The sequence below is a fragment of the Athene cunicularia genome, assembly GCF_003259725.1.
Source record: "Athene cunicularia isolate RWA chromosome 2 unlocalized genomic scaffold, athCun1 chr2_part1, whole genome shotgun sequence".
Classification (NCBI taxonomy): Eukaryota; Metazoa; Chordata; class Aves; order Strigiformes; family Strigidae; genus Athene; species Athene cunicularia.
Genome location: NW_020799095.1, coordinates 23235070 through 23246437, shown reverse-complemented (window position 1 = coordinate 23246437; position 11368 = coordinate 23235070).

Genomic DNA, 11368 nt, shown 5'->3' with positions numbered 1-11368 from the left:
GCTGGTAAAGAGAACAAGCAGCATGATGTACATTGCCCATGTAAACTGTCTTGCGCTACAAAACAACGTGGCAAGGCACAAACTACCTGCTGGGAATGGTCCTTATGGAGTTCAAACTGTGTCTTAAGGGGTATCCTGGGACAATGCTGGCTGGTATGGCCAAGAGAAGGCAGATCATGCGAAAGCTTACCAACACAGAATTTAGCAGTTTCCCACTAATAGTCCCTGGCGTTGTTTAATGCAGAACTACATGTTTAGCACTATTTTCATGCTGGTTTCATACTGCTTCTTGCTGTTTAGTTGTCAACTTGGTTCACCACATCCTAAATTCACCTTGTCTGACCCATTTGTGATTCAAATGATTAAAGGTGTCACTTTCCCAAATAGAGTACGGAAAGGAAGGCTGGCTTGTCAGAGGGATTCGAGGCTGAACGCTGAGAGGTCTGGGAACACTTTATTGTTTGAACAGATGAGGAAATACTAGCCTCACCTATAATATATACAGGTAGCAAACAGTGCCAGAGCATCCTCTAATTACAGTTTGGAAATACAGTATACACAAACCAGTGAAAGGAGTAATGAAGTAGGCCAGAACACAGGATTGTATAGAATAGACATGCTTCTGTTGCCTCCATGCTTTGACTGCCTTCTATCCTGACTTCAGATTTTTTCTTCCTGTTTATTTGGTTTTCATTTCTTGCTAGAGGATTACAATCCCCCACCAGCAGCTCATCAGCAAACTCCACGTTAGCAATCTGTGATGCCCAGAAATGCACAAATTACTTTATTGGTAACCAATATTTAATGGAGGTTGAGTAAACAAATCTACAAAATTGTGATTTTCTTTCTGGCAAATGGACATAACACAGAGAGGAGTGAATTTCGGTGGGCTTTCATTTTGGCTTCTTCCAAGCAGGTTAGATTAAACACTCATTTTTCTTCACAAAACCAAATTAAAAAAACTCTGCCAAGGCTGTTTACATCGTTACTGTGCATATGGTAACATGGAATTGTATTTTGGATTAAAGACTACAATCTAAGATGATAAAAAAAAAAAAAAAAACCAAACCAAAAAACAAACCAAACGTAAGTCCAAAGGCATTTACTTAGGTTGTATTTTTTGTTCATGTCAGATCATATATTATATGCTGTTTGGATTTGGTACTTTGTATATACCTCTTAATTATACTCTAGAAGTTTAATTGTTGCTAAGTAATTCTAGGATGTGTATTGCTGGATGTGAACAGAACCTAAATAAACTGAGGAATGTAGTGACAATGAAGAATAATTATGCTTCTGGACAGCAAAAAATTTAGTACATTTGGAGGGAAAAAAAAAAACAACAAACTTGGGTCGGTGGGAAAGGCAGCTAGTCGTCATTAGCAAATAAATGGCAGGAAGTTATACTTCACATGGAACTAGAATAACACAAATGACACAATGAAGCACAAGCTACTAACTGCAGCCATTCTGCTGGGGACAAGTAATTGAGAGACATGGGAAGCAGATTTAGGAATGCCAAAAAATATATCATTATTGGCTATTTGATGGGACATGTCAAAAAACACAGTTAACTGAAAATTAAGACGCATTTAATAGATGTATCTGTATCAGCTTGGACAATATTCTACAGATGGAGAGCTAATGCTCAGGAATGACACATACGAGGAAGACATTAAGGTATTTACACTCCATTTTAGCTCTGTTGTATACATTAACTGTGAACAGCTTAGATATGAAAACTCACCGAGTCCCAGTGAGACAATATGGTGTACTATAGAGCTGTGTAGACTGCTGGGTCATCTCCTTCTATTGCAAATCCATAATGGCCAATACTGAATATGAGGATTGCGAAGGACAGGCAAATCCTTAGTCTCATAATAACTCCATTCACTGCACTAGACTGTGTTGCATACTGACTTCCATGTCAGCTTACAGATAATAGCAGTAGAGGAAAAATAGCTATGAATATGGTGTTATTCCATGTAGATGTTCTTAGCATTGAAAACAGGAAATAAAACTTTATTTTTCCAGACAACTATTAGATTTTTCTTATTATGAAACAGATATATAACCAAATATAACCCAAGCATTTACAATTGTAATTTTTGTGACTTCCCTTTTCTGGTACTACTTTAAAATTAGTTTTGCTCAGCTTTGACTATACACCACTTATTTTACTTCTGTGATTAACCTTATTGCCTTTGCAGCAATGAAAGTAACTCACAAAAATAATATCCGTAAGTCTACCCTGGAATCATAGAATCATAGAATGGTTTGGGTTGGAAGGGACCTTAAAGATCATCTGGCTCCAACCCCCTCCTTGAACACTGCCAGGGAAGGAGTATCCACAGCTTCTCTGGGCAACCTGTTCCAGTGTCTCACTGCCCTCACAGGAAAGAATCTCTTACTTATATCTAAACCAAATCTACCCTCTTTCAGTTTAAAACCATTACCCCTCATCCTATCCCTACACTCCCTGAGAATGAGTCCCTCCCCATCTTTCTTGTAGTCCCCCTTGAAGTACTGGAAGGCCGCTATAAGGTCTCCCTGGAGCCTTCTCTTCTCCAGCCTGAACAATCCCAACTCTCTCAGCCTGTCCTCACAGGGAAGGTGCTCCAGCCCCCTCATCATCTTTGTGGCCTTCCTCTGAACTCGCTCCAACAGGCCTATATCCTTCTTATGTACAAACAGTAGCATTGGCCTGTTATTGGCCACTGCCTGGGCAATAACGCTGGTTTTGCACTGGGTAGAATCCACTGGGATTTTTGTGTAGGTAAAATGGTTGCTACCTGGCTTTGACTCTGCTGGTCAAGAGGAGCTCATGTCCTCCTTTTCTTTTTGCAGACTGGTCTGGCAGGGAGCCGCTGGTGGGGTATTTTTTTGCAACGGGAAATATTTCCTTCTTAACACTTTTCTTAAGAGGCTGATGTTACACATCAGGAGTTTTAGTACGTTGAGGGTGTTGGTACTGGAGGGGTGCAGGGACCAGGTGTCCTTGGAGCCATTGGGATGGTGCAGATTCTCATCACCCTTGTCTTCTTTCAGCAGTGTAACAAAAACAACACTTCTAATGATGAGTCAAAGATTACTGGACAAAATTCTAAAGAGGGCATAGAGATATTATAATCTGACAGTATTAATTAAATCACATTTATGTTGTTTCATTCCATTTTGCCTTAGAAAAATTGCTAAGACCTTAATGAAAGTTTGACAAAAAAACTATGTCAGGAAGCTCTGTTCTGGCATTGTCTGGTTGTCTTGTTTAAGGCACAAGAGAGGCTAAGTAATTCAAGACTGGACATTTTTATCAGAGAAATCAGTAAAAATTAAATCCTTCAACAGTGTTAATCATTGCAGAGAGGAAGAGGCTGCTTTACAGTCTGTTTGCATTATTGAGGTTGGTTTTCAGATTTCTTTATTTATTTAGCTTTAATTATTCTTTTCTCCTAAAATAAGACATAGTGCATATGTCCAGTCCACCTATAAATCTCCTGTTAGCAACATTCAATTTGGAAGCAAAATCGTCTCACACATAAGCAGTGTGAGCTGGAAGTCTAAAGTGCTAAAGTGCTAAGTGGAAGTCTAAATTGTCTTAAGTGATAAGTTCAAGTCTGTTCACTTAAAATTATACAGGCAATATTTTGTTTTCAATTGTCTGAAATATTTTTGTTGAGATTATTTTTACTATGTTTCAAGACCGAGTGGTGTTTGCAGCAGCTCTGCACTCCACGGTTCAGCATGTAAGTCACATATATATATGGTACAACATCCATTATACAGCTATAAGTAGGATCAGCATATACGAGGTGATGTGATCATTTTGTGCCTGTGGGGCACATTTCCCCCAAGGACCTACCTCTGAGTTTTAAGTCTCCTAGTGGTTGACAGTTAGGTGCAGAAAGATGTCTCTTTTATTTACACTGAATTACCAGTTGTGGTGGTCAGGACACTGGACTTTGATAAATGCCAGATCTGTCAGTGCTGGATTTAAACCAGCTCATAATACTTAGGTGATAAAATGACAAAGCATGAATGTCCTCTATCCACACTTGAAATTCAAATGTAATTGTTGCTTTGTAACAAGGAGAAGGAAGTTTTCCAGAAAAGCCACAGCCTAAGAAATTGGATTAAAAAATGTCAAATGTCAAAATCACCTAAGTAATGCAAGGGACTGCATTATTAATGCTTGCAGATGTGACATCTAAATTAGAAAATGGAGAATTTTATATCTCAGAAGTCTGATTTTCAGGACTGTTGGATTGAGACTGTGCTAGAATGTCAGGCCACCTCAGGATCTGTTTTCATAAACATGTGTTCTGAAGGTGTGCATGTATGTACAATGTTGCCATTTCACATTTATAAAAAGTGAAATTAAGGGCAGTATTACCTACCCTAGGAGTTCAAAAGATAGACACACACACACAAAAAAAATACTAGTTTAAAACAAAATATTATTTTAAAGAATCTGGCAGAAGTTAAGAAGTTTATCTGCTTGAGTTTTCTAGGATCACATTCTTAGCTCTTTATCAGAGCTTTTAAATTTAAAACTGGGTATTAAAACTATTCACAGAATTCCAGATTCTGAAGATTTAGGGAAGGGAAAAAAAAAAATCCAAACAACCAACTGTGAAAACCCTTCACAATTGTCAATACTGTCAATACACAAATATGACAGTTACTACCAAACACGACATGAAAAGCCTTCACAGTCAGTGCAGACAAAAGCGTCCCTCAGTATCCATCAAGGGGGTGAGGTTAAATGGGAGCTCAGCACATAAATGGCAGAGATAGCTGAGCTGATCCACTGGACATTGCCTATTAAATGTGATATTTAAAGAGGCACAGATAACAGTGACAAAGATGCTGTTTTTCTTCTACAGATGTTAACATTTCCTGGATATATTAATTTCTTTCACCTGTTACCCACACTTACATGAGTCAGGGGTAGATTTGAGATATTTTCATTGACTCTAATGATAGTTTTCACTTTTTGTTGTTGTTGTATAACATGAATTTTAATTCTGTGTCAACTTGTTTGCTCTGTTTTTGTTAAGGATTTAGGTTAGCAACTCTTACTTTTAAAATTTCTTTGGTCCAGATTCCAGCTCTATTCAAATTGGTGGTGTGATGCCTCAACATGATCATACCTATGCAGTTAGGAAAGATGATGTCTACCAGTGGTTTTCAGATGAATGACAGGGTTCTTTAGAAATAAACTATTATCTGACTTCCTTCTTTTCACATATTAATTTCCTGGCCAAAATTGTACAGACCACATGAAGACACATTTGCATTAGACATTCTGTTGTGATTTGAAATGTGGACCAAGCAAATACCATGTACACTCCAGCTTTGCTATTAGCTCTAAATGTGAGTTGCCTAACAACTTTCAGTTGTAAAGTGGTTCTGCTATTTAATTTTCCCTTTGGGAGTGCAGTGAAAATGATCACAAGCAGGCAACATTTAGAATGAAATCTAAACTTGTCAAATGCTGCTGAACTTCTAAGTACTATTTACATCAGCTACCACTTCCCTTGTTCAGAGGTAGATTTGAGTATATATAACTTAACAAATATAATAACATAAAAAACAGAAATATATATTAAACCGATCTTTTAACCATCAGCTGCCAAACTAAAGTCCTCTCTGTTGGTGGACAGTAAAGAACTGATTGTTTTTGGTTTTGTTTTTTTTTTAATAAGGGATCATTCAGAGTGCTGATACTTTGAATGAATTCCAGCATGAGTAATTACATCCTACCATATCTAAATATCAATTAGTTGTGGTCTTTTTTTATTCATTTCCTGTTCCACATTGCTGGGTTGTGTTGCTGTGCCCTGTTGAACAGTAGCCACATTCACCCTAAAGTTGGCAACACTTTTGTGGCAGACAAAGTGATATCTTTATGTCTCCAAGATGATTCTCTGAATGCTTCCACAGACACTAGTTTTGCTCTGGGGCAGCTTAAGTAGTGTTGCTTTGGCTTACAGCAAGCATAAGTGTGTGTAGGGATTATGGTACAATAATAACTATATAAATATCAAATCATTAATAGTATTTGATACTGTGGACAGATGAAGGATATAAAGGTGAATTGTGTGAGGCAGAGATTTAACTACTGGAACAATATAAAATTCACTACTCAGTACTAAAAACCCCATATCTTAAAATCAGTATTTACCCTCTTGGGTTTTTTCCTCAAGTTCATTGGGATGAATTGTGAATATGGACTTTCCACTTCAATTAATTTACAGAACATTAGGCCCCTGGTATTTATACTGTGTGCAGTGGTGTGGTATCTGAGTTATAGTCGATAGTTACACCAAGTGCTATTCAATTATTCTTTTTATTGGATATTATGCCAAATTTCTTTGAGGGCAAAATATAAGATTCAGTGACCAAAAAAAATCATTTATTTATGAGGGACATGCTCGAGAGCTGACGAGTAGTGAGAAAATCAAATTCTTTTCATTTGCTTGCAAGCCCGCTTCAGCAGCGCAGCAGAATACACTACAGAAAGAAAAGAGGATGGGAAGGGGACTATTTCAGTTTGACTTTGATGGCATTGTGAGTTACTGAGCCCTTTAAACTCCAGGCCAAATAAAAATTTAAGGTACTGGTCCCTTGCAGTATCATGCCCTTTATTTGCCAGGATGTAGGGCCTGATACCACAATGCTGAAGAAAATCAGATTCTTTCCACACAACTCTAAAGGAAGGTGGATGTGATACTTAAAAGTGTCTCACAGTCTTGCTTTATCTGAACTTCAGTCCTCAAGAGTAATTTTTATATATGAATCACAGATTTGGCTTCTGCTCTTGGGTATCTGCTCAGCATCTTTCAGATGGTGCATATATAGAATGAGGCTGATCTTAAGACCTATATCATGAGCAGAAAATTCCTTAGTTATAGTGAGACTGGCTACAGTTTTCAAAATTAAATTTGGCAATATTTGTGTAGCCATTTAGTCCTTCTTCACTGCAGCAACTAACTGAGGTGATCGGCAGTGAAAGGTTAGGGCCTTGATTTATGAAACTGGAGCTTTGAAGTAATGTTTTATGATTGTGAGATCGGATAAAGGGTCAGTGGCCTACCTGCTTTGTAGAAATTGAAGGGTTTTTAGTGTAGACTTCACCAAATGTTCCCAAAAGATGGAATCGGCTCCAACAAGGAATTAAGGTTACTGCTGAAAGCTGAGCTGCTTGACAGGGACTAAGACAAGCCTTGATCTTTTTCTCAGTACTCTTTTAATGGGCAAAAGAAACATAGTTTCTTTTCCTGACAAGTAATTTACACCCCGATTCAAAAGAGGGAGTAATGACTGAGTGACCTTGGCTTGCATAAAACGGAGCTTCAAAGACAGCTAAACCGTTTCTAGTGAGCCTGGCTGGTCTTTTGACAATACTCTTGTATTGCTTTGGGATACCCAGAGTCCCCAGGCACAGATTTATTCTGTACTCTAATTGGAAAAGCCTAGGAAAGGTGACAATCTGAGAGATTTATAACTAATTGCAATGATTAAAGTGTTAATTCTGAAATACCTCACTAACATATACGATTTTCATGTTTCTATCCAGTAAGCAAGATAAATCTGTGAACAAGGACTTCAGTGCTCATCAGTCTTGTTGTCTAAGCATCACATATTGAGAGTGTGCCATTATGTGAAGAAAATTACTTATTAGAATAATGGCTTTGAAAGTTTCAACAGGGCTGGCATCCTTTGAATTAATGCATTTGTTTCAGATAAATTAAAATAGGGTTTCATATTATGAAATAAGGGCTAGGTGCACTAATGGAGACAATCTGTACATGCAATCCATAGAGGCCCTTAATTTTGGACACCAACAAGAGAGATGCATGGCAGTTGTGGATGAATGTACGCAGCCTGTAGATGTATAACATTTCTGCTCACCTAATTTACACATGGGCATGTTTGAAAATAAACCCATATATCATTTTCCTTCTTTTAGCAGAATTATAGTGACTTTCATACATATTTCTCAAATGCCACCGTAGCCCAATTGCACTGGAAGACAGATCAGTATTCAAACTGTCAACAAAGAAGACTGATGTTGGTCATAAAGCCCTATTATCTGAAAAATTTGATGTGGACTTGAGTTGTGATACAGATTTGATCAATGCTACTTAACTGTATCATTACCTGATGGCTCATCTATACATGGTAGAATGGAGATTATGCTGAAAATTACTTATAAATGTGGGTGTTAATTGTGATGCTACACCAATAAACAAATTGTCAGCTCTGGATGACGTGTCATTTGATGTACTTAAGTACAGCATCGAGTCCAGCTGTAACAGTGCAGCTATGATTGTGTCAGAGCTTGGAACGACACATACTGCACAGTGCTAGGAAAGACATCTCCTAACATTATCTCCCACCCCAGTAAATCTACTTGATTAATGAGATATAATGATGTTTTATTAGATTATTGTGCATTGGCACTGCACAAGCACCCTCTAAAATTTTGTGTCCAGATTTCTAAGCTTATCGTTTTCTTACAAGTCAGCACATTTGAGAGCAGGTTGTGCTGTATTACGCTGGCCAACTTACAAAACCCCATGGTACGTGAAGATCTGAGCTTATACTTCTTCAATATTTTTCACACTGTAATGAAATACATGTCTTTAAAATAGGCAAGAAACACATGCACACACTCTAGGATGGCCAAAAGTAGGGTGTTCTCATGGAGTTGTGGGAGACCCCAGTCCTTGTACCTGCTCCGCCTTACAGGGAGCACATTCCCAAACTTGTGGTGATCATCCTCTTTTCCCCAATATATCACTGAGTCCTTTAGCTCCGATTACAATGAAGGTTTCATTTGTTCCCTATCTTCTCCAGACTGGACAGCAGTGCCCCTCAAGAGGCTGTTACATATTGCTGTCTATGATACAGATAGCCAGTATAGCAGAAGGATGTTGACACTCCTTCCTCCACAGTTTAAATAAACAAAAAATGAGCCTGTGAATGTCCTAGTTCTAAAACTCCTTCATTTTGGTTTTAGTTTGAATCTAAATATCAAATATAACCATTACAACATGAATGGATGAATGTGAATTCTCTTTGTCTAACTCTCTACTTATCAACTCCATGAACAGCTGTCCTTTTTCTTTTTTTTTTTTTTTTTTTAAATCAGACTGTGCTTCTAAGGCTAAGGCATGTTGGATGCCTGGAAGCATTTTTGTTTTCAGAGAGACACTCTGTTAACATGACACAATCCCTTTAAAATGCAGACATGCACTCAGCAAATTTGATCAGCCCTGAGATGAATTGAGATGCACAAAGATGGTGAAGCAGCCTAATCCTTCCTACAGAAGAAAATGTTTAAACAAATCTATTCCATCCAATGAAACACCTGGGCAAGCTTATTTAACATAGTCTTTGCGTTTCATTATCTCCACTGAAAGGGCACTTGCCATATTTCAAAATATGATTATTTTCTTTGGTATTAATTATTTTAATATCCTCAAAGGAAACCTGGAGAGAAATTTTTAAAAGGGCTCTTAATTAACCTGAGCCACCAGAAGTAATCTTTTTGGAATAGGGAAGCTGGGATATGGAACTGAAAATAAATATTACTTTAAAAATCAGACTCTCTACATAAATAATGAAGAATAGCTGTTAAAAGCTGAAAATAATTCTGTATGAATGAATTGTTGCTTGGCATTAATATCAAAAATACTTACACATTAAACTGTCTTAGGGAAAAAAGACAAAAACAGAAAAACTAATTCTGTAAAGAACTCAATATGGTCAAAATTATTGGCAGAAGTCAAGGAAGTGTAAAATGATGATATACCCAGAGAACAATACATCCCAGATTCAGCATCTCAGTTCTTTCCTCTCCTTTTGCTCTTGTGGGGTTGGCACAAAGCAAGCTACTCCTTTTGGGAAGAATTTATTCCCAGCAAGTAATTTTACCACGAGTGCTCTCACTGCACAATCCAATTACCTTCATATGTGCAAGAGGGAATACTGTATACGAAAACAGGAGACCCTGTTCTCCCCACCACAACTGAAACTGCAATATCAACAGGGCTTCAATGTTTTTATGCTAGTTAGCAAATTAAGAGACTATGGCAATTTATGCATGAGTAATTAGATTACTGCCTTTTTTTTTCAGCATCAGCACTACATGAAAGGATATTTGCAACACGGGTTCGCACAGGATGAATGCAGTTGTATGTGTGTATCATCTAAAAGTTGCTTTGGTTGCCTAGGTGCAAGCAAGAGGGCAATTGTGCCCATTTTAGGCAATTATTTAGTATTGCACTTCTAGGCTTCTCTTCATGTTACTTTGCTCCTTGAATTGCTAAATAGAGTCTTGAAAAGATCATGTTACATGTGCCTTAACCTTTGCAAGCGGTCAGACAGCAGCTCATGCTATCAGTAACTGATTTGCCTTGTATTCTCCATGCAGGAACTGTATGTTCCACACTGCAGGTGTGTAAAGGGATCAAAGCCAGTTTTCCAACAGAAGTACTTTTGCCTTTTCTTCTATCAGGCAACTACGCAAATTTTAATTTCCAGTCAAAGTGAATGTAGTTACCAGATCATACTACTGCTTCATCTAGACAACATATTAAGCTGTTTTATACCATTTGCAAAACTAACTCAAAGACAGCTCTCACTATTGAAGACAGTTTTTTTCCTTAGCTATTCAAAAGACATGAGGTTTATTTCACTTTTCTGTAGATCCTTTGTATAGGTGCTTATACTACCCTTTTATCATTATTGGTCGGTCAAACTCACCTGAAAAAAATTCCTTTGGGCTGTCTTGGCATTGAAAGTGTATGCTTTCTCTGGGAAATACTTAAAATGATAGTAAATGCTTGTGAAAGACGGGAAATAATGAGAGGGAAAAATGTTTTCTGATCATCTGTGTTCTTGCAACTGAAGTTATTTTCACAACTGAACTGGAATATAATGCTTTTTTATTTGCCACAGAATTGTACTCGAGCCATTCCCAGAGACAGCACCCTGGATGAGGTAACAGCCTGAAACTCATATTCCTCCCGTTTTCCCATCTGCAAAGCGGCAGCGAGTTCAGCGTGTCGGTCTGCCCGCTCCGATCACCCTTCGACTCTCGTGCCACGATATTCACGTCCTGTAGCGACTTTCAAGATGAAAGTGAATAGAAATCTGAGAGTGTAAGGTTGCAAAGCGGGAGGGAGGTCAATGGCAAGAGCCGTGCCAGCCGGGAACGGGGTGGAAGGGCCAAGAGCCAGCAGCGCCCGCGGCCGGGCGTCGTGCGGCGATGGCCACGGCCATGGCGGGCTCCGCCACCCGCCCACGTCCAGCCCTGAGAAGTGTCGGCCTGGGGCAGGGGCAGGGGCCGGGTCTGCAG